The sequence below is a fragment of the Choloepus didactylus genome, chromosome 3 (assembly GCF_015220235.1).
Source record: "Choloepus didactylus isolate mChoDid1 chromosome 3, mChoDid1.pri, whole genome shotgun sequence".
In the NCBI taxonomy this organism is placed as follows: Eukaryota; Metazoa; Chordata; class Mammalia; order Pilosa; family Megalonychidae; genus Choloepus; species Choloepus didactylus.
Genome location: NC_051309.1, coordinates 166,563,465 through 166,588,336, shown reverse-complemented (window position 1 = coordinate 166,588,336; position 24,872 = coordinate 166,563,465). Strand labels below are relative to the sequence as shown.

Sequence of the window (24,872 nt, the reverse complement as noted above, 5' to 3'; positions counted from 1 at the left end):
CTAAGCCTGGATGCTATGTGCACAATTACCATGTGAAGGAATTGGAAAGGGTTGTTCCACTGGCAGCACCAGAATGAACTGCTTTGATTAAAATAAAAAGAGAAAAGAAAAGCCCCCAAACAAAGACCCCCACAGCAACAAACAAGTCTTGGCCAGAGAAAAGAGTGTGAATGGCTTTCCTCCTCTCTAGTCCCCATCCACCTCTTTTCTTCTCCCTGCCTCCTCCCTTTACTCACTTTGGGTTTTTCAAAGAGGGAAGGAGGAAGACAGATTTACATGCACTTGGGGAGAAGACGCACAATGACAGCTTCAGAGAAAGCTGGGAGCTGCTCCGTTACCCCACCCCGCTCCTAATGCTCTCAGTGGGGGGTGCAGGCGCATGCTAGCTAGCCCTGGTTTCCTTCCTGTTGGAGCAGGAGAACAACCAGCCATGGAAACCGGAAGGACTTGAGACATTTCTCTGACCCAGTAACCCCAGTTCCCTGACAGGATGAGGTTCAGAGGTCAGCAAGCCCTTCCTCCACCCAGCCCTATCCCACTGGGAACTCAGGCCCTCTCACTATCAGCTCCCCCTCCCCCACTGACCCTGCCTCTCAAAAGCCACACCCAGAAGCCTGGGACACCACCAAGTCCCCGTGCAGATAGGAGCTGTCCCCGTGCGGCTGGTTGGCATGGCCTGTGAAAAAAAAAAAGGAAGCCTCACTTTGGAGGCCTGTATTCCCTGAATACCCCTGGACAGAGATGGGGAAAGCTGGACAGCCTGCCATTGCCCCCCATCCCCAGGTCTCTTCCAGCTCTCCAGTGACAGCTCAGACAGTGGTGCCCCCTGGTTTATTGCCTGTGTTGAGTGTGGGAAGACAGCTGCTCTTTTCAGACCTTGTCACCATCCTTCCTTGTCACAGTCCCATCAAGGATTCTGGGGCTTGTAGGGTCACTGCTACCTTCTAGATCTTTCCATTTTCTTTTCTTAATGGACCATCATTAATTAATACTTAAGCTGTGCCCTAAAGTGCCCAGAACACAGAAAGTATTGAGAAGATACAATAGTAATCCTTATCATAGAGGATATATTTAAAGGGGCCCCTTTTCTAGGAAATCACTGATTGCTGCTGTTTTCTTAAAATGTTCTAAAGAAAACAGAATTGTCCATTGAGGAGCACAGATCAAGAATCATACATCTTGAAAGCCCTAGTTCTCATCCCTTGATTCATACTGGAAGAACCTGCACGTCAGTGATAAATGAAAGGGATTCAGCTCTACTAGGGTTTCCTGTAAGTGCGATTATTGCCCAAGTTGCTATTGAAGCACTTCGGGACCCATGGAAGGAGATGATCTTGCATATTTCACAGGTCTTTTGCAGTAGACAAGGACGCCTCAGGAAAATTTTGCTTGAAGCCCCTGTATTTAAAATTAAATCATCCAATGTGGCAACTAAGAATAGCCTAGAAAATGAAATAGATATGAAATCATTTTGGAAGCTCAGTTCTTTATGGTATGTGGCTCTGAGGTTAGGTTACAGCTTTGACATTCAGTTTAAACTCTACATTTTTCCCTTCTGGGAAGAGCTGGAATGATCAGAGAGAGGAAATGCACCCAGGTGACAACTCCATCTTTGGAGGGTCCCTGAGTGGACTCTCAATCAGGAACATGCTTTGGAAACTGCTTGCCCTGACTGGGTTTATACTGAGGTTTTGAGGGTGCTACAGATTTAAATTTCTTCCTCCCACACACCTTGTAAGGAGTATCATTTTCCAAGTTGGTTTCAGAGACTTGCTTCAAGAAGCGTATCTGATGTTTGCAAAGTGAGAGATTGGCCCTTTAGCTCGTAGGGGTTTCCAGAGTCAACAGTTTGAGGAATTTCAGTGAAGTTCTGTTTGCATAACAGCCATAAAATGTGAAGCGTACTGTTCCCTCAGCTTCAGCTTGTTAGCTATGGTACTAGAAAGTGCAGGTTGAGAGTGGACAAGTACACCAGGCAGTTAAAGACCTACATACCAGGAAATGCTCTCCTTGAAAAGTTGAGCAGGAGTGGAGGTGTGATAAGGGGAGGTGTTCCCAGCAGGGGCGGCTGGAGGGCAGATGATTGATGCACATCTAAAATAGCTCCCAGGGGTTCACTGGAGAAGGTAATCCCAGTCTAGGTTTCTGATTCACCTTCTCTCTTTTTTAGTGGATCCCTTTAACATCTTTGGATCACAATATAGCATGCCTGTTAAGTGGGGCGATAGTGTGAGTTGCACCATTTGAAAATTTAGGTAGACAGAAAATACTTGAAATGTAAGAAATTATGAACACAAACCAAACTGGGTTCCATTGTTCTACTTAGGAAGGCCCCAGGAGGGCCAAGGTCACCAGGGTCTCTGTTTGTTCCTTCAACCTCTACAGGGGCCTTTTCACCATTTGTGTGTGTGAGTGTGTGTATGTGGATTACATGCAGGAGAAATATCACAAAGTGGCAGATCACAAGGATCATTCACTCTTAATATCTCATTCTGTTAGATCCCTGGCTGCAGGGCCTCAGTTTTCCACAAAATGGACCTGGTGAAGAAATGACTGTACTCCTGCCCAATCTCAGCAAGAGGGGTTGATGCTGGACCTTTTAAACCTACACACTGCAGTCTGTGAAATGGTTTTGTTTTTCAATGCCCACCTACTGCCCCAGATTTGTTCCTAAAGATCTTGCCTTCCAGGTCCATGTTTCTTTGACTTATCAAACATTTGTGTGCTTTCTGTTTGAACAACTCTTGAGCATCATCTAGGAACTTCAACCTGAATGGATAAGATAGTCCATCTGGGTGGGATTTCATTGAGGGATGGCTCTGTGCCAAGCACTATGGGGGACCATCTACATGTTCTATCTTTTTCACACTTTATAAAAGAAAAAAGGAGACACTATTATTCTCATTTTCAGATGAGGAAAGTGAGAACTGGAGAAGTTGAGTTACCTGTTCAAGGTCACATAGCTAAAAACCAGTGAATCCTGGATTCAAATTCAGCTCCATTCTGGTCCTGTTAGGTCTATGGGATTTTCTACTCTTAGTAAAATTTATTATGAAATTTTTAAATAAACACAAAAGTAAACCAAAAAGTACAATATATCCCCAAATAGTCATCACCAAGATTAAACAATTATGATTTTGCCACATTTGCTTCATCTTTTTTGGGACAATGGCTTCATTTCCTGCCAGTTCCATCTCATCTATGATTACTCATTCACTCACATGCTAGGTGTCAACCAGACTGAACTACTAGTTGTTTCCCAAATATTGTCTCCTGCCTCCGGGCATTTACACATGCTGATTCCTTCAGTCCAGTGGTTTTCAACCCAAGTGCACCACTGTCCAAGACCCAGCCCGACCTACTGAATCAGAAACTGCTAGCACTAATCACGCTTCCCTCCATCTCCATTTGACCCCCTCCTCAATCTTCAAGACTCCCTTCTAGTGTCATGCCTTTGCTGGTGTCCCAAGTCTGGCTAAGGGTGCCACTTCCCACGCTCCCATACCACCTTGTACATATGTCTATCATAACACTGCCCTGCTGGAATTCTCCGACAGACTGTGACTTCCTCTGGGGCCAAGACCATGTTGTATTCCCAGCACCTCCAGAGCAGGTGTTCAGTAAGTGTTGAGAAAGGAAGGAGGAAATGGGGCAGGGAGGAAAGAGAGAAAGCAGAAACAGCCATCTGAACTACTAACCCTGCAGGTTTCTGGATGTGGGGAGCCCCTTAGCACCTCTTCTCTGAGTGTGTGACATAGTAATTGCCTCCATTGCGTGGATACAGTGTAAGTCTTAAAATAGCCAGAAGTTAGGTAGAGAGAATAAGCACGTTACTGAGAGCTGGCTTTCCAAAGGGAACAGCTGCCTAGCTCCCCACCCCCTACAAATCCCTTTTGGAATTTTGCCTCCAGAAAACAATGTCTGCTTCATTCATTTTCCAATTATCTTCAAACATCCAAAGGAGCATCTAAGAAATGGATACCATCCTATTGTATAAAGTAACAGACTTGAATGTGTTACCTCCAGAGAAAATAACAAGCGTATATTTCAAACCACACACCCAAACTGGGAGGTTCAAAAGGGCATTTCAGGCCCTCTATTATTCTTAGATGAACCTTCAACATGGATAAGCATGGTCGACAATGAGCTCAAGGGTAATTTCAAACTGTGTTTACTTTATGCTCACCACTTGAGTCCCTGTGAGGGAGATGTTGGTCAGGGCTAGGGTCACAGAATAGGAGCTGAAACGTTAAAGATATTGCCAAATGGACAGATCAGAAAACCAAGGTCCAGAGGGGAAGGATTTATCCAGAGCCACATGCTGGACTGTGGAGTGATGGAAACTAGAGCACAACTGGCTGCTGTCCAACCCATGGTTCTTTCAACTTCACTGCTTTCTCTCACCATTCCCTTTAGGTCAATGTCACAAATAAACCAGGGAGACATACAACAAACTTGGTCTGTATTTAAAACTATCCTTGAGGGCTGGAAGCAGCCATAATAAAATAATTAATATTTATCAAGTATTTGCTGTGTTTTGGGCACTGTGTAGAGAACTTTTACGCATTATCACACTTAGTCCTCACAACGGACCAGTGAAATATATATTGGTTTACCACCATTATTTAGCTGAGGAAACTGAGACTTAGCAAGATTAAATAATGTGTCCAAGATTGCACAACGAAATGGCAGAGGCAAGGTTTGAATTCAGGTTTATCTGAATGGAAAGCTTTTGCTCTTTATTCCTGTGTCCCCCATGGGCCCCCATGCCAAACAGCACAGACCCACCAATGTGGCAGGGCTCAGGCCCTAAATGCCTCCCCTCAGGGCTGGGGAAATACCCACAAAGTGAGGCTGTCATACTTCAGCACTCTCATCCACTTGAAGGAAGTGTTTCTTGGCTTTCCTTCAGAGCTGCCACTTAGCTCCCTGCCGGGACCCACATTTTGGTGGCAGTAACTAGAAGGATTCTTAAAAAGCTACAATTTTGATTGTTAAGTATATTCCACAGAAAATTCTCCTTTTCATAACATAAGGTAAACTTCTTTATGATTCACATTTTAGTTCACTTACTAGCTGTGTGACTTTGTGCAAATTACCTACCTTCTCTGTGCCCCAGTTCCCTTACCTGTAAAATGAGGATGATAATTGTACCTACTTCCCAGGGGTTAGTGAGGACCATGTGAGATATTACCTGTAAAGGGTTTGGTACAATATCTGCCACATAGCAAGCATGCAATAAATAATAGCTATTATTACAATTGATACTTATTATCATAGCATTTTATGTACATGTGCTTGTTTGTTTGGTTTTGTAAGCCCATGAGAACAGTCCTCTGTATTTAAAGACTCTAGAAGAATATTACTTTTTGCTGTAAATCTTCTATTTTAGCATTAGTTTGTGTAAATTCTGTATCTGCAAATTATGCTGTAAGCACGTGAAATACCAGGAGCCTGGCAGGCCCACCATTCTGGTGATAAAAGGAAGCCAAGTAAGTACTGTCATTGAATACACCCCTATCCTCTCTCGCATTAGGCCTCCCCTATGTTCATCTGTGTCTTGCCATCACCTGGGGCTACTTTGTAGATGGGACCATGAGCATTCAGTGGCCTGAAGGAAGGATTTGTGAGGGCTGCAGCGGTGCCACAGATGGCAGGAGATGTGCACCTGTCCTTTCCCTACTGAGCCCCCTCCCCATGTGGGGTAGCACTGGCAGAGCCCCCTCCCCACATGGGGTAGCACTGGCAGTCAAAGCCCCATAAGGCGACTAACCCTCTCGTCCTCTCCAGCCACTCAAGGAAACCTTGGCCTCATTTGGAAACCACCTACTGGTATGGGCTGAAATATCCTTGGTGCCTTTGAATGAATTCATTTTTTTTTTTTTTTTTTATTCTCACACCTCTTTCTTTTTAATGGCTATGTAGTGTTCCACTCCAGTAATGTATCTTTCTTTTTTTTAACAGAGCCTTTTGGTAATTTTACATTATTGTTATTTTTCCATTATTATCAAAAGCTTCAAGGAATATCCTTGGATAAAGATACATATAAACTTTCTGTACTTGGGTAAGTGTATATATATATATACAGAATAAATTCCTAGAAGTAGAATTTCTGGGTTAAAAAATACACACACACATACACACAGATATTTTTAGAAGTTATATGTAAAAGCACAGCCCCCAAATTTATACAGATTTACGCTCTCATGAGATAAGAGTGCCCATTTGAATGAATTCATTTTTAAGGCTACTTTTGCATTCTGATTTAATTCCTCCAGGAGCCACGAAAACATTGTGGCTTTATAGATTAGTAGATAGAAGTTCTGGGGATTTGGAGAGGCAGGGAGATTTATGCAACACTAGATGTACTAAATACTCATGATTCACCTCTAGCTTGGTCCAAAAATTAAACTGCATATCTTCAGTTTATCAGGCCCTTGTCCATATTAAACACAGATTCTGAGCTCATTTGACTTCACACCACAAACACCATCAGCTCACCAGAAAGGAAAGGACTGCATTTTCTTATCCAAGTTGCCCCAGGTGATTTTCCTATACAGCTGGAGCCAGGAACTTCTAAAGCAAATTCCAGGGCTTTGGATGTTCCGTCCCCTACTGCAGATCTGAATGACAGCAAACCTCCTCACTTGCTGTGTGTAGCCCCTGTGCTGGACAGATGTCTTATACGGTGCCAAATGGGACATCCAAGATGACGAATTCAGGCAACGGAGGCTGGTGCTTCAACCATTTTCCACCCTGACTTGTTCACAAACCAGAAACCAGAAAGAACCTGAGGTATGGCTGGCTATGCCCATTTCAGGGTTACCCCTCCTCAATTTACATGGTGTCCTCTTGGCTCCCCTTACTTCTCTGCCGATAGTCAAGGACTTTGCAAACAAGACTTAAAAGAAAACTATCTTTCTTCCCGTTTAAAATGTGTAAATTGAAAATTATGATATAATCTGAAATTATGATTCTTTTTCAAAAGAAATATTTTAAGCCTTTGTGGAGGGGGGGTGGAATGCTCTAATTGCCTGGGGTTCCTTCCTTCATTCCAAAGCCCCATTACAGACAGACTTAGTACCCTTTGAGCACTTTTATAGGGCAGTAAAACTTTACAGCCTCCTAGCATTAAACTGGTTCCCACATTTCTGAATAGACCCTATTTACGACATACAAGACTGCTACGGTTTGCCTTTTGAAAATACCAGCAGATATTAGACCCTTTCAAACCCACGACTGAATTACACTGGCAAACTTCACAGTGGCAGAGCTAAACTCATGAAAATAAAGAGCTAAGTTAGAAAATAAAACAGCATTTGAGTCTCACACATCACTGGAAATAGCCTTATGCTTTGCCACATCCATGTCGCTTTTGTGTCAAATCTGGTTTGCATCGCTCCACCAGTTTTTTTGCTTTCCTGCTGTTTTCTTGCCAGGGTTGATAAGACAGCAATATGAACTTTGTCAGCAGATTTCAGTGAACTGGACTTTTCTTTCCGTCTTTAGTGGGTTAAAAAGTAAAACCAGGAGAAAGCTCAACTCAATCACAGCTCATTTCCCTCAAACAGTGCCTGGGTTTAACCAGCTAGCCGAGAAAAAGTATCACACACTTAGAAGCCTCTTTACCTGTGTTCCATAATGGCTGCTCCTGTGTGTCAGAGACGGGCCCCAGCCTCCTCGGATCTGGGGACTCGGCTCCCTGCCGCCCGCAGACAATTGGGCCCATTATAGTCATCAGGCTGCTGAGTTAAAGGGTGGCCCTCACAAAAATATAAACAGCTTGTCAGCACTAGCCAGAGGGGCGGGGCTGCAGTATCAGGGGACACTGGGAGCCAATGATCAGCCTCTTTGGGTTCTCTTTGCTTAAGATATTGTGTTTCATTCCGAGGTCTGGAGACCGGGAGTGAGGAACACTGAATAAGGAGGGCCAGAGTGCTCATTTTTTACAGTGCAGCAGCATGAAAGGATTCCAAGTTGAAAAGTTTAATCACTGCCCAGAGAAGACCAATTTCAGGGAAGGGTTTGTATGCCTCACTCATAATAATATATGTTTTAAAAGCCACAGACATCTGTGTTGCATTAGCCATCTTTTGTCTTCTAGAGTTAATAAATACAGGATTTATAAAGCAGATAGGAGTTTTTCAATCAAAGAACAAAGTTCAAGGAAGATGCTTTTATGACACACTTGTTGAATATCTGATGAGAAGAACCGAGCACATTGAACAAAGGCTTGATTTGATTGGTACGGCTTTGGAACTCAGAGAAAGAGACTTATTTTATTCCCTGGATATACAAATGGCTCAAATCTGATGTGTCCATGTTCATTTTTCAAATGTTCATTTAATTTGATTACATATATGCAAACAAAGCAGAAGTTACTTCAGTATATTTAGAAGGCAGGACAGCCATGGGAACATAACTAAATTCTGCTTTTAAAGCTACTATGCCAGCGTAACCTTTCAATACGATGTTATAATAACCAAGAACCAGAAAACAAACTCCAACTTTTTTTTTATGTGATTTCTAAATAATATACTGAGGTAAAAAGAAAGTTAAGAGCTATTTAGTTGATTGTGTGGCATTGCATAAATTACAGGCATACAAACTTTGAGAAAAGTAATCATTACCATTTGGAATACTCATTATTTATAAAGAGAAGCAAAGTAGCTATCAAAATCAACTAGCAGAAAAATAAAAATTTTGAAATGTACTCCTTTTCCACAAACTCTGTATCAAGCCCTTCTGACTTTTATTTCTAAAAATAGTAAAACAAAAATACTGTCCTTTCCAATCTATATTGGGCTTAAAAACATTTATGTTTCTGCCACCGATGCTGAATTTGTATTAAAGTAAGATTCCTCTGGTACCTCTTGTAAATAGTGTATGAGGCTTCTTCTGGCCCTTCTATTCTTCCAGTGACAAGAGGAGTTGTGACATCCTTACTCTCATGGATCTTGATTTTAAGTTAACTCTGGAAAGGATTAAGTTTCCCTCTAAAACATTGTGATTCTGTCATTTAAAAAGCTTCAGAATCTTCTGGGCTCAAGAGGAATCTTCCTTAAAAGGTCATCCCTAAGTTTACTGAAGATTTTTTTCTTTTTTAAAAAATGTTTTATTTTGAAATACTTTCAAACTTACAAGACAGTTACAAAAATAATACAAATCCATACAGAAGTGAGTCCAAAATACCCTATACCCCCAGATACCCATATTACCATTTTGCCACCTTTTCCATATCATTCTATTTATCTATCCATCAATCTTCCCAATCCATCTATCTATACACCTCTCTATCAGTTTGTCTATCTATTTTTCTATCCACTTTATGAACATTTGAGTATAGGTTGTATACATCTTGTGCCTTGAACCCTTACTACTGCCATGTACTTTTCCTAAGAACAGGGATATTCATTTCTATAACCACTGTAAGTGCAATAATCAAGTTCAAGAAATTTAATATAAATTGATAAAAAGCTTACAGTCTATAATCTTACTTTTTCATACATCTCAGTAATGTCCTTTTGAGCTTTTTCTCTTCCCTTAATAGGATTCTGTATTGCATTTAATTATCAATGTCTCTTTAATTGTTCATTCTTTTCGTCTAATTGTGGAAACAAATATACAACATGAACTTTCTTATCTTAACCATTCCAAGCATATCATTCAGTGGGATTGCTGTACTCTCACTACCTTGAATAACTAAAACTTTCCCATCTCTCCAGACAAAAACCCTATACCCATTATGAATTAACTCCCCATTTCCCTTACCTCTTACCCCTGGCAACCTGTACTCTAATTTTTGACTCTATAAGTTTGCATTCTCTGATATTTTCTGTATAGTTACCATGGGTTTTAAATTTAACATCCTAAATCTATAACACTCTTGTTTGCGTACATCCTTAACTTAACTTAACCAACACAAACTTAACTTAACCAACACAAACTATGTTACTATAACCTTCGGTGGTGGTTTGGGTCAAGGTGTCAACTTGGCCAGGTAATAGTGTCCAGTTGTTTGGTCAAGCAAGCACTGGCCTAATAATTACTGCGAAGATATTTCATGGACTTAAATCATCAGTAAATTGATTGCATATATGGCTGACTACATCTACAATCAACTGAGGAGACTGCCTTCAGCTATAAAAGACATTTCATCCAATCAGTTGAAGGCTTTCAAAGAAGACCCAAAATATCACTGTGATGGTCCACCAGTTAGAGTAGGGACTTATGGAGGTCAGGTGATCGATGGAGTTTTAGCTCAGGTCTGTCTCACAGTGGTTCCTGTGGTTATTTCCCCAGTTCCAGAATGCATAATTGGAATACACATACTAAGCAACTGGCAAAATTTCAGCAGTCAGAAGAGAGAATTTTCATCTCTACTTCAGCCAGCCAACTTCTCCTGGGGAAGTCCTTGACAACCTTCTTGTCCCAGCTTGCAGTCTGCCCTATGGAATTTGGACTTAGCCATCCCCATAGTTGTGTGAGACGATTTTAGATTTTATAAAATCTCATAATATTTAAAAATATCTTCTGTTGGTTCTGTTTCCTTAGAGAACCCTGACTAATACAGCTTTGGTACCAGGAGTAGTTCTTGAGAAACAGAATCTTAAAAATGGGATTTCTGTATTGGTTTTGGGTTTTTTTGCAATTGGTTCTCCACTCTGATTAGATTCAAAGGCACTAATAATCCAATAATCAAGATGGCACCGATAGTCCATGGCCTGAGTTGGCAGTAGAGATACACAAAATATCACCACTGGATTAGGTTACTCATATGCTTATGAGAGGAAAGGCTCTGGGTGAGAGTGTTTTTGACACCTTATCAGAGTTTTGTGGAGTTAAAAGGTATAACGATATTGACTGGTTGTTCCTAAATACACTGGATATAGTTATGAAAGAATGGGATTCAAATTTGCAACTTAAGTGCCACATGAAGGATGTGAAAGTTTCTATGTGTACCCTGAAAGAAAATCTTGTATCTTGTGGCCACAGACTTGAGATCTCTGAAAACCAGACCCAGAGTCTCACTGTGTGAGTGGCAGAGTTACAACATAAACTAAAATCCCAACTTTGCAGGGTGTCTGCTGTTAAAGTGAGAGCAGTGATTGGAAAGGAATGGGATCTTGAAAATCGGAACAGGGAAATATGGGTGATGATGGGGGTGGGGATATTGAAACCCTAGAGTTGGCCAAGTCTTTGTCAGATAAACCTGTAATGGTCTACCCTGAGGAAACAGTCACTGGACCTCCAGCCAGCCCTGTGGAAACACTTTCCCAATCTCCAGTCTGCCCCAAGGAATCTGCCATCCAATGTCCACCTGAAAAGATTAACCCTACAGTGCCTGATAAACCTGTAACCAGCCATCCTGAGGAAACAGCCCTTACTCCTCTGTCTGGAGAGATTAATCCTGTTTCATCAGATGAAACTACAAGGGAATGCACTGAGGTAATTGGCTTGAAAGACACTTCTAATTATTTTCATACCCACCCCCACTACCTCTCTTCTTTGCCAGGCCTATAACTAAAGTGCCAACAGGCCCTGAAAGGTGAGGTACAATGTGGCCCATGAGGAGGTACACTATACTCCAAAAGAACTGCATGAATTTTCCAATTTATATAGACAGATATTGGGAGAATATGTGTGGAAATGTATATTAAGGGTGTGGGATAATGGTGTAAGGAATATAAAATTGGATCCGGCTGAATTTACTGATATGGGCCCACTAAGCAGAGATTCTGCATTCAGTGCTGTAGCTCAAGGGATTAGAAAGGGCTCTAACCATTTGTTTGGGTGGTTGGCTGAAACACGGACCAAAAGGTGGCTGACATTACCTGAGGTCAAAATGCCAGAACTGCCCTGGTACAATGTGGAGGAGGGGATACAAAGGCTTAGAGAGATTGGAATGTTAGAGTGGATTTATCATGGAAGACCTTTTCATACACCCCAGGAATGTCCAGAGGCACACCTTTCAGCAGGACTGTGAGGAATAAATTTGTGAGACTAGCTCCATCATCCCTGAAGAGCTCTGTAGTTACCCTTCTCTGTAGGTCAGATATTACTGTTGGAACTGCTGTCACTGAGCTGGAATCCTTAAACACAATGGGGATGATTGGACCCTGGGTTGGCAGAAGCCAAGTGGTAGCACTTAACCACCAAAGACAAGGCAGGTTTGGCTACCATAATGGACAGCAGACTCAAAACAGTAATCGATACAGACTGACTCACAGAGATGTATGGCATTGGCTAGTAGATCATGGTGTACCTAGATGTAAGATAGATGGGTAGTCTACTAAATTCTTACTTGATCTGTATAGGCAGAGGAGCTCTAGGTCCTTATGATTCCAGGGACTTCACTATGTGTCCTGTAGCCAGCAATCCCTTGCCCCAGACAACCACATGACTGCCCTCTCTGAGCATTCTATAAGAAATCTCTGTGAGCTTCCTTCTACACACAGGGCAAGTTCTGGGAAGTGAGACCAGTGTCCTGGTTTAGTCCATCAGGCCACTGCCATATAGACTGAGCCAGACCTATATGCTCCCAGCATGTGCATGAGGGTTACTCTGCCTCTGGAACTGGGACCAGGGATCCACACTGGGAGTGTCAGCTGGCTCCAAGCCAAGCTGGTGAGAGATGGGGAGGGGCCAGCCAGGGCACCACTAGATCCTACTAGTTTTAAGAAACTTTTTCCTTGATTTGGTGCTCACCCTGTTACTGCAGTCATTTAACAGTTTTCTGGAGCTTTGAGAAAGATGTTTCTGCCAGTTTCCTGGTTGTTCAAAGTTTCTGGGGGTAGGGGAGGAGTAGAATCCTGAAGGGTCTCCCTCGGCCATTTTGATCTTACTGAAGAGTTTTTAAAAGAGGATTTATTCAATTCATCCATCCATCCATCTTTCCATCTGTTCAATATTTATGCATTTTTAGTATTTACTAAGTGCCAGGCATTGTGGAGCAACTGGGTGCCAGGAGATCCCCTGTACCTTTTTGAGCGAAGATGAGAAAGAACAAGACTATCTAGTGGGGAAAAGAGAGTGGTAAGTCTGATGTTTGGTTAAGTGGCTGCTATATTGTAGGTCATCTCATGGTTGATCTCATTTAATATTGAAAACCACTTGGGGATGGTGGTGGTAGGAATTATTATTCCCATTTTATAGATATGGAAACTAAGAATCATTGAGTTTAATTAACTTCCCAAAGTCACCCAGCTCATAGGTAATGAAGCCAGCTTCTTTCTAATCCACCAGGTTGTTCCCTCCAGAGGGAGGTGAAGAACTGAATCCACTGGGGAAAGACTGCTTACCAGGGTAAAACGAAAAATAAAATATTTGATGGAAATGTGTTCAGAAGCATTTGAGATGTCAAAAAGAATAGTGTGACTCTCTGGTGGGGTGAATACACAAACTAGGTAAAGAACAAAACCAACTGTCAAACTTTTATTCAAAAAGTTTCATTTTCATAAAACTACCATAGAACCTTAGAAATTGAAGGGATTTTCTAAATAATCTGACTAGATATCCTCAATTTCCAAATGGGAAAAGTGATGACATAAAAAATTAAGTGACTTGCCCAGAGTTATATAGCAAGATAGTAGCAGAATTGGTGGTAGAATTCAAGTCTTCTTCCTAGTCCAGGTTTCTTTCCACCGTCCTGTACACAAAAATTTAAGAAATGGTTTCTAGATTAACCCTTCATTAAGGAGATATCAAATTCTATGTCTCTCCATAGACATAATTCCCACCCTCTATAAACTCTGAGTGTAATGATCTACAACAAAACATTTAACATTTTCAGTGAGATTTCTATTTCTTTAATCATATATTTTCTTTAAAATGAATAAAAGAAAGCTTCACAAATTATAATTTGGGAAGGGCTATATTTGAACCGAGTTCATTTCAACACAGGTAACCACCTTGGAAAGGTAGAATAGGAAATGAACTGTGAACCAGAAGGAAGAGGTTTCAAAAAGATGCAAAGCAGACTTTGCCAATTTCATCAAGAAAACGCAATTACATAGGGCTGAAATGCTTTGGCAAACCTGTTCCACACATCTGGGGGCCTGTTTCTTTCCTGACCATCATGTCCCTGGAAGTTGGCCTAATAATTAATTATTATTAAAACTAATACACAAATTAATTACAGAGGCAGATGTACGCTCTTTTAAAATATAGGGAGGTGATATCACTACTTTCTAAATTTCAAACCATTAGATTATGCAATTCAGAAAATTGCTACATGCCCTTTGAGAATGCTCATCATCCAATTAGAATTTCAGCCTAGATCTGCAATGGCTGCCTTTCAGTCACCGAACTCTTGGCAACCTGAAGCTCCAATTGCCCATAGGCAGGGATTTGCCCAACTCTTCTAAAGAGCTGAAGCCTCAGTTAACTGATTTAGTTCAACATCTCACAGTGCATTCATTATCAAGTCTCTGATTTGCCAGCATACAAAACACTGTACTAAAGACAAATATTAAATTGTATTAAATATTTTAAAAATATTAATTTTTTTAAAATTTTTTTATTAGAGAAGTTGTGGGTTTACAGACCAACCATGTATTCTGGTTTGCTAATGCTGCCATTAAGCAAAATACCAGAAATGGATTGGCTTTTATAAAAGGGGTTTATTTGCTTGCAAAGTTACAGTCTGAAGGCCATAAAGTGTCCAAGGTAAGGCATCAACAATCTGGTATAATTTGGGAAGGGCTATATTTGAACCCAGTTCATTTTAACACAGCATTTCAGCCCTATGTAATTGAAGGATGGCCATTGGCATCTGGAAAACTTCTGTTAGCTCAGAAGGCATGTGGTTGGCATCTGCTTGCTCCCAGGTTGTGTTTCAGAATGCCATTTTCCATCTTCAAAATGTCTGTCTCAGCTGCTCTCCAAAATGTCACTCTTAGCTGCTCCAGTATCTGGGCTGTGTAGCTCTTTTTAAAGTACTCCAGTGATCCAATTAAGACCTACCCTGAGTGGGTGGGGCAACACCTCCATGGAAGTTATCCAATCAAAGGTCCCACCCACAGTTGATTGAGTCACATCTCCATGGAAACACTGAATCAATAGGTTCCAACCTAACCAACACTAATATGTCTGCTCCCACAAGACTGCATCAAAGAACATGGCATTTTGGGGGACATAATACAGGCAAACCAGCACATCATGCATCAAATACAGGATTTCAATATACCACCCAACCATCAAAACCTTGCATTGGTGTGGAACATTTGTTGCAATTGATGATAGTAGATTTTAATAATTGCACTATTAATTAAAGTCCATGGTTTAACTTAGGGTTCGCTCTTTGTGTAGTGTAGGTTCATGGATTTTTTTTTTTTAATTTTTATTCTGTTACCATATATACAGTCTAACATTTCCCCCTTTAATCACATTCAGATATATATTTCAGGGCTCTTAACTAAATTCAGAATATTGTGTCACCATCACCACCATCCATTACCAAAACATGTCCATCATTCCAAATAGGAACCCTGTACTTTTTTTTTTTGTACTTACCATTTTAATTTTTAACTCGGCTTTTATAATACAAAAGTCTTAAAAGTACAAGCCAGACTGTTAAAAAAACACTTGACATTGAAAGTGGTAAAAAAAAAAATTCCTGTGGTAGTTTGAAACTGTTATGTACCCCAGAAAAGGCCATGTTCTTTTAAACCATTCCTGTGGGTGCAGACCTTTGTGGGTGGGACCCTTTGATTAGGTTATTTCAATTGAGATGTGACCCAGCCCATTCAAGTTGGGTCTTAATCCCCTTACTTGAGTCCTTTATAAGAGAATAAAGTACACACAGAAACAACCCAGAGAACTCAGAGAAGCCTCAGAGAAGTGAAGAGATGAAATTCAGAGAAATACCCAGAGTTAAAATTAAGGAAAAAGCCACAGATGGAGAAGCCAGAAGCTGAAGCAACAAAACCCAGAAGAGAAGGACCAGCAGACGTCGCCATGTGCCTTGCTGTGCTGGTTTGAATGTATTGTGTCCCCCAAAATGCCATTATCTTTGATGTAATCTTGTGTGGGCAGACGTATCAGTGTTGATTAGATTGTAATTCTTTGAGTGTTTCCATGGAGATGTGCCCCACCCAACTGTGGGTGATGACTCTGATTGGATAATTTCCATGGTGGTATTACCCCACCCATTCAGGGTGGGTCTAAGTTAAATCACTGGAGCCATATAAATGAGCTGACAAATAGAAGGAGCTCAGTGCAGCTGTGAGTGACATTTTGAAGAGGAGCTATAGTCAAAAGGGATACTTTGAAGAATGCACAGGAGCTGAGAGAGGAACTGCAGTTTACAGAGACATTTTGAAGATGGCCTTTGAAAGCAGACTCTAGCTCCAGAGAAGCTAAGAGAGGACAAACACCCCAAGGGCAACTAAGATTGACATTTTTGAGGAGCTGAAGTCTAGAGAGGAACATCCTGGGAGAAAGCCTTTTTGAAACCAGAACTTGGAGTGGACGCCAGCCATATGCCTTCCCAGCTAACAGAGGTTTTCCCGACACCATTGGCCATCCTCCAGTGAAGGTACTGATTGCTGATGTGTTACCGTGGACACTTTATGGCCTTAAAACTGTAACTGTTTAACCAAATAAACCCTTTATAAAAGCCAATCCATTTCTGGTGTTTTGCATCCTGGCAGCATTAGCAAACTAGAACACTTGCTTTCTGACAGAGGAACCCAAGCTCTCTTCAAGAAGGTATCCTCCCCTTGATGCCTTGATTGAGACATTTTCATAGCCTTAGAACTGTAAATTTGTAAGCTAATCAATCCCCATTGTTAAAAGCCAGTCTATTTCTGGCATAGTGCATTCTGGCAGAGTGCATTCTGTCTGCTTTAGCAAACCAAAACAATTCCCTTTACAAATTTTTACATCAAGGTGGTAGCCAATTCATTTATTACTCCAAGAAGCTGTCTGTTGTTGGTGTCTTGCATGATAAGTTTATTGTGGATACCCCGTCCGAAAGAATGAGGGAAAGCACAAGACAGATAAATATCAGTTGCTTTTGGGGACACTTATGAATTCTCATTAGATAATATGAACCAGTAAAAAGCTTACATGTTGAAAATATTGAATGCTTAATTTTTGGCATATTTGGAAGCCAACCAGACAAAAATTACTCAAGTATTAGAAAATATTTAAAATGTACTCTTGGTATAAATATAACTTCTAAGTGTTTTTGAGTATTCTCGTATCTGTTGCATTGCTGTAAAAAAAAAAAAAAGTGCTCTGACCTGAATAAAATTAAAAACTAATTAAAGCTTCAGAATATCTTCCAAACATCACTATTTTGAGGGCATATTATTTTTAAAGCAAAGAATAATTATCCTGTTTGTTTTTAACAACTGGTCTACATGGCTTCTATATTATTTTTCACTAATACACACACACAAATTCCTATACTGTAACTGACCTCTGTGATGTTTATTTCTATGCTGGCTTTTTCTATTTCACGGTGACTATGTTTGTACACAGTATACTTTAATAGTTGTCAGAAAAAAAAAATACACAGTAATTAAATTGAATCTGCCATTCATTTAAAAGATCACAAATTTTTAGCTTGATGCCAGAAACAGAAAGGAATGAGTACATTTACAGTAAATACTTTAAAATATATTTTTATGGAAATCATCTTCTGGGTGCCACATAAGAAAAATGCTTTATCTCTTTGAAATAAAAGAAGGGCTCAAGGCACCACACCAACAATACTGACACGGAGGCATAAACATCCTCAATCCCAAAGGACCTTATACGTTTCAAGGTAACATGTTTCTCCTAAGCTTCACCCAAGGAAGTTCACTCTGGGACTACAATGAGCACAGGGTAGCTTGGTTGGGATTTCACTGGGCAAGTGAGAACACAGTGAAAAAAACCCTCCATCTCGGGTCTTCACTGTACCTGGAAGGTTCTGTATCAGGTTCCCTGTAACGGGGAAGCTGGCAGAGGACCCCCACCCCTCCCCACAACCCGCATCCCAGACCTACCAAAAATGTGCTATTATGTTTGCCTCTGGGTTCTTTCAGGTGCTTCATAAGCTAAAAAGCTTAAAAAAAAAAAAAAAAGGAGTGAGATTTGCCAGACCTAAATGGGAAAGTAACCAAAAGTCTTTTAAATAACAAACATTAGTTACAAAATGGAAAACAGGAAGCGCACCAAGAAAAACATGCCAGAGGAAGGTGCAGACCCTTCTTGCCCAGAAGCTGGTTGCTTTGTTTTGGCCTTGGTTTGTCAAAACAATAATATTTTTGTTTGAGTTGCTTTAAACCATTTCCCCTTTATTCAAAGGGATAATAAGAATTGCTTAGTTTAAGTTAAACAACCACCACCACCACAACAAACACGACTGTCAAGATTTTAGAAGTGACCTGGGGGTGACGTGACGATGGGAGGAATAATGCTGAATTCTTGATCTAGGAATCCAAAGTCTAGGTTCTAGTTTCATCTGACTCCATGATCTCTTGGGGGATCAATTTCTCAGAGTGAGAGTAGATGACCCCCAAGGACCTTTCTCCACTAAAGATTGGTCTTTCGCCTTCTGTTAACAAATTCTGTAGAGGGTCTTACAACCAGAATCAAAATGGGATGCAAGTGTTGGGGGAACAGAAACACACACACACACACACACACACACACACACACACAACCCTGAGCATACGCTTAGATTGTATGTCAACAGTTCCACTGTAAACAGTGCTCACACTGGAAAAATTGCAGGGTGTACACCAAGGCAGAGAATGGGGGACTGGGAGGGGTGGTGGCTGCAGGAGGTTGGAAACATAAAAAATGGGCTCTTTCCTACCCTGGAAATGTAATAAAATGTTCACCATACTTTTAAAATTAAATTTGTTTCAAAGAAAACTGCATTTTGCATCCAGCATAGTAACGATATTCCATTTAGGTTTTATCCACATGCCTGGAGACTCCATGATAGAAAATTTTGTGTAAAAAATACAAAAATATTCCCTAAGCAACTTCATGTCTTGTAAGTTTTCATTCTCTTAGAATTCTTCAAATAAAAACCACTCCTGCTATTCTGCGCCACTTTGTTCTGTCTTCACGGGTGTCCCAGGCACCTCCCCATTGATGCTGTGGGTCCCACTAATAGACATCAAACTTCTGTGCTCTTTCTGCTGGATTTGTGTTCCACTTTTGTAACTCTAAACCTACCAACAGAGAGCACAGTGACCTCTCCTTGGTGCCTTGGTTGGCTCTCCTTGGACTTGTTGGTGCATTTATGAAGTGCCACTGCTTGTGCCTACACCGTTGACACACATCCCTCTCTCCAGCACCGCCCACTGTGTGCAGATGGTGGCCACAAACGTGCTTCCCTGGGGTGTTTCCCGGCAATGGGCGGTCCCAGGAGTGCTGGGGTCATGGGGCTTTCAGGATCACACTCGCTGTCATCTGCTACCACTGTCTTTAAAACGCCAGCATTTGCTTCATTTTTCACAATATAGTGGACAATCTACTTAACTGTATCACTAATTTCATTCATACTGTCATTCAATTCTATCTTTTCAGCTTTTTCTTCTTGGACTTCTTGTTTGGATTCTGCTGCACAAGGTTGCCCTTTCTTCTTAAGCAGGTGGCAGATAAGATTGCTGAAGAGACCCATGATAAAGAACACAGGGACAAGTGCACATGCGGTGTACTCTGAGTGGCCATTCCCAGGACTGTTGGGTGACTACCTTGTCTTTGTTCCGGAGTGCAACGTGTGCTGCCACCGTTGTCCAGGCCCACCAGCGGCGAGCTCCCGGCACCTCCCAGGAAGACAGCAGCGGTGAAGACAACAGGCCCGGGTCCCCAGGAGCAATCATTGAGTCCCTTGGCCCTCCTCACCCGGGTGTCAGGTCCAGGGCCCCGGGAGCTAGCGCGGCGCTCCAGCAGGTGTGCGGATATAGTGGCCCTGAGCCCTGTACATTTTAAGCTTTAACTTCCCGTTCCCTACACCCAATCCATCCCCTGGTAACTGATATTCTAGATTCTGGCTTTATGATTTTGCTTATTCTAATTGTTTCAAAACAGTGAAGCCATATGCTATTCATTCTTTGGTGTCTGGCTTATTTCACTCCACGTGATGTCTTCAAGGTTCATCCATGTAGTTGCATGCATCAGGATTTCATTCTTTTTTATGGAAGAATAATAATCCATTGTGTGTATATCCCACATTCTATTTTTCCATTCACTGGTATATGCACACTTGGATTGCTTCCATCTTTTGGCAATTGTGAATAATGCTGTGAATATCAGTGTGACAATTTCTGATCGAGTCCCTGCTTTCAATTCTTTTGGGTATATTCCTAGAAATGGAATTTCTGGGTCATATTGTAGTTCTATATTTAGCTTTCTGTGGAACTATCAAACCATCTTCCACAGTGACTGCACCATTTCACATTCCCACCAGCAATGAATGAGGGTTCCTATTTTTCTGAATCCTCTCCAACACTTGTAATTTTCTATTTTATTAATAGTAGCCATTCTAATGCATGTGAGTGGTATATCCTCGTGGTTATGATTTGTATTTTCCTTATGGCTAATGATGTTGAGCATATTTTCATGTGCTTTCTGGCCATTTGTATATCTTCTTTGGTGAGATGTCAGTTCAAGTCTTTTGCCCATTTTTAAATTGGGTTTGTTTATTGTTATGTTGAAAAATTTCTTTATATATTCTGGATATTAATCCTTTATCAGACATGTGGTTTCCAAATATTTTCTCCCATTAAGTAGGTTGCCTTTTCACTTTCTTGGCAAAGTCCTTTGATGAACAAAAGTTTTTAATTTTGAGAGGTCCCATTTATCCTTTTTTTCTTTCTGTTTTGGGTATAAAGTCTAAGGAAACCATTGCCTAATACAAGGTCCTGAAGATGCTTCCATATGTGTCTTCTAGGAATTTGGTAGTTTTGGTTCTTATATTAAGGTCTTTGATCTATTTTGAGTTGATTTTTGAATATGGTGTGAAGTAGGGGTCTTCCTTCTTTTCTTTTTGCAAATGGAGATCCAGTTTTCCCCAGCACCATTTGTTGAAGATCCTATACTTTGCCAATTGAATGGTCTTTTCCACCTTGTCAAAAATCAGCTGGCCGTAAATGAGAGTAGATTTCTGAGCTCTCAATTCTATTCCTTTGGTCTATATGTCTGCCCTTGTGCCAGTACCATGCTGTTTTGATTACTGTGGCAGTGTACTAAGTTTTAAGATCAGGAAGTGTGAATCCTCCAACTTCTTTCTTCTTTTTCAAGATGGCTTTAGCTATTTGGTCCCTTACCCTTCCATATAAAGTTGATGATTGGCTTTTCCATTTCTGCAAAGAAGATTGTTGGAATTTTTATTGGAATTGCATTGAATCTACAAATTGCTTTGGGTAGTATTGACATCCCAACAAATCTAGTCTTCTAATCCATGAACACAGAATATCCTTCCATTTATTTACATCTTCCTTAATTTCCCTAAGCAATGTATTATAGTTTTCTGTGTACAGGTCCTTTACATCCTTGGCTGGATTTATTCCTAGATATCTGATTCTTTTAGTTGTATTGTGACTGGAATTTTCCTCTTGATTTCTTCTTCCAATTGTTCATTGCTTGAATATAGAAACACTACTGATTTTGGGTGTTGATTTTGTACCCTGCCACTTTGCTGAATCCATTTAATAGCTCTAGGAGTTTGGTGTGGAATTCTCAGTGGTTTCTGCAAATAGAGAATGTGCCAGTTTGGATATACTATGTCCCCCAGAAAAACTCATGTGAAGTTGCTCATAGTATCCTCTTATACCTCTTTTTATTTCAGTGGGGTTGGTAATAGTGTCCCTCTTTTCATTTCTGATTTTTGTTATTTGTATCCTCTCTCCTTTTTTCTTTGTCAATCTAGTTAAAAGTTTGTCAATTTTATTAATCTTTTCAAAGAACCAGCTCTTGTTTATTTTGATTCTCTCTATTGTATTTTGTTTCCTATTTCATTTATCTCTGCTCTAATGTTTGTTTTTTCCTTCCTTCTGCTCACTTTGGGCTTAGTTTTCTCTTCTTTTTCTAGTTCTTCCAGTTTTGAAGTTAGGTCTCTGATTTGAAGTCTTTCTTCTTGTAATGTAAGCATTTAGAGCTATAAATTTTCCTCTTAGCACTGTCTTCACTGCATACCATAAGTTTTGGTATGTTGTTTTTTTCATTTTCATTTGCCTCAAGATATTTCCTAATTTTGCTTCTGATTTCCTTTTTAACCCATTGTTTGTTTAAGAGTATGTTGTTTAACTTCCACATATTTGTGAATTTTCCATTTTCCCTCTGTTACTAATTTCTAGCTTCATTCCATTGTGGTTGCAGATGATACATTGTATGATTTCAATATGTGTTAATTTATTGAGAGTTGCTTTGTGACCCAACATATGGTCTATCCTGGAGAATGATCCATGTGCACTTGAGAAGAATGTGTAGTCTGTTTTCACTAGGTGCAGTGTTCTGGTCTAGTTGGTTTAGTGTATCATTCAAGTCCTGTATTTCCTTATTGATCTTCAGACTAGATGTTCTATCCATTATTGAGAGTGGTGTTAAGTCTCCTACTCTTAGTGTAGAATCATCAATTTCTCCCTTCAAATCTGTCAGTATTTGCTTCATATATTTTGGGGCTCTGCTGTTAGGTACATATATATTTGTAATTATTACATCTTCCTGTTAAATTGTCCCTTTTATCAGTATAAGATGACCATCTTTGTCCCCAGTAACTGTTTTTGACTCAAAGTCTATTTTATCTGATAGTAGTATAGCCACTCAGCTCTCTTTTGGTTACTACTTGTGTGGTGTATTTTTTCCATCCTTTCATCCTCAGCCTACTTAAGACTTTGATTTTAAGGTGAGTCTCTTGCAGACAGTTTATAGTTGGGTCATGCTTTTTCATCCATTCTGTCAATCTTTGACTTTTGACTGGAGAGTTTAATCCATTTACATTTAAAGTTACTACTGATAATACAGAACTTTCTTCTGCTATTTTTCTATTTAGCCTTTGCATGTCTCATACCTTTAATGTCCCTCACTGTCATTGAAGCCTATTTTTATATTTGCTCTTTATGTTGCACCTTATTGAGTGCCTTCTCACTTCTATATGGATATATTTTTCATCTGTTCTCCTTGTGGTTAACAGCCTAAATATATAACAATCATATTTGCTTTGATACCATCTTAACTTTAATAGCAGGTAAGTATACTTTTCCTATAAGCCTCTGTCCCACCATTATTTTTTTTTTTGTACTTGTTACCACTTATACCTTTGTACATTGTATGTTCTAAAACCTAGATTTATCATTGCTTTTTATGCATGTGCATTTCAGCACGGTAGGAAGTAAGAAGTGGAGTTACATACCAAACAATGCAATACAATAATACTGGCATTTGTAACAACCCAAATGATTTCCTTTACTGCAGGTCTTTATTTCTTTATGCTGCTTTAAATCACTGTCTACTGTCCTTTCCTTCCAGTCGGAAGAATTCCCCTTAACATTGCTTGTAGAACTGGTCTAGAGGTGATGAACTCCCTCAGCTTTTGTTTATCTGAGACTGTCTTAATCGCTCCCTCATTTTTGAAAGAGAATCTTGGCTATAAAATTCTTGGCTGGCACTTGTTTTCCTTCAGCACTTTAAGTATTTCAACCCACTGTCTTCTTGCCTTCAAGCTTTCTGATGGGAAATCAACACTCAATCTAATTGGGACTCCCTTGTATGTAACCTATTGCTTTTCTCTTGCAGTCTTCAGAACTCTCTGCTTGCCCTTTGCATTTGATAGTGAAATCAATACATGAAGGGGTATATTCTTCTTCAAGCATATCCTGTTTGGTGCTCTCTAAGCTTCTTGGATTGCATATTTACATCTTTTGCTAAGTTTGGGAAGTTCTCTGTCATTATTTCTTTGACTATTCCTTCTGCCCCTTTCTTTCTTCTCCTTCTGGGACTCCCATAATGCACATATTGGTGCACTTGATGGTGTTCCTATGCTGTCTTAGGCTATTTCCACTTTTAATATTTCTTTTTTCTTTCTGCTCTTCAGCCTGACTCATTTCAAGTGTCTTGTCTTTAGGTTCACTGTTTCTTTCTTTTGCCATCTCCAATTTGCTTTGAAATGCTCCTGGGCATTTTTCACTTCAGTTATTATGGTCTTCAACTCCAGTTGTTTTGTTTGGTTCCTTCTTAAAATTTCTTTCTCTTTACTTGGACTTTTATATTGTTCATTCATTGTTTTCCTCAAACACCAAGAAATAAAACTCTAACAGGATTAGTTCAGACAAGGAAGAACAAACAGTAGGAAAAGATAAGGATAAGTCAGGAATAAAAACACCTAGGGTCCCTGAGAAGTTGCTTCAGGGCTTGGAGGTTTCCTTGCTTAGGAAAGTGAGACAAGAGCAAGTGTAATCAGTCTGGACCCATGGAAGACAGGCTGAGCAGAGGAATTTTTAACCACTAGCATCCTATCCCCATCTTTAAAAAAACTAGAAGAAAAATTAGTTATCATATCTTTGGAGAAGAGGAGAGTTCCCAACTTAAAAGCTTTGGACAAACAATTCCAAAAAATATATTTATGGATCTGATCACCCTCAATTTTTTAAGTGTACATTTGCATGAGTTTTAGCGTATGTATGCACCCATATACAACTATCTCCACAATCCAGATGGGAACACATCTATCACTCCAAAAGACACCTCATGCCCCTTTATAATCCCACCTTCCCCCACCCCTACATGTGCCCCTATCCCTGGCCCCAAGCACCCACTGATCTGTTTTCTCTCACTATAGATTAATTTGCATTGTCTAGAATTTTATATAAATGGAATCATATACTTTTTAGTTTGGCTTCTTTCACTCTGCAACCCTGCATAATTCC

At 40.2% G+C, this 24,872-nt stretch overlaps 1 protein-coding gene and 1 pseudogene across 5 annotated transcripts in view; both read right to left on the bottom strand.

Annotated features, from left to right (window-relative positions):
- The window catches only part of TRIM2 (tripartite motif containing 2), a 195,332-nt gene that overhangs the window by 122,834 nt on the left and 47,626 nt on the right, over window positions 1-24,872 (bottom strand). Inside the window, exon 1 of one of the 5 annotated variants that reach the window (XM_037830841.1) lies at window positions 7,630-7,744. The exons of 3 other annotated variants lie outside the window; for them this stretch is intronic. The gene's annotated coding sequence lies outside the window, so the exon portion shown is untranslated. Of the gene's footprint in view, window positions 1-7,629; window positions 7,745-24,872 lie in introns of those variants that run through there. One more of the 5 variants, XM_037830843.1, reaches the window with a different exon arrangement.
- LOC119530518 lies at window positions 19,041-23,039 on the bottom strand (annotated as a pseudogene).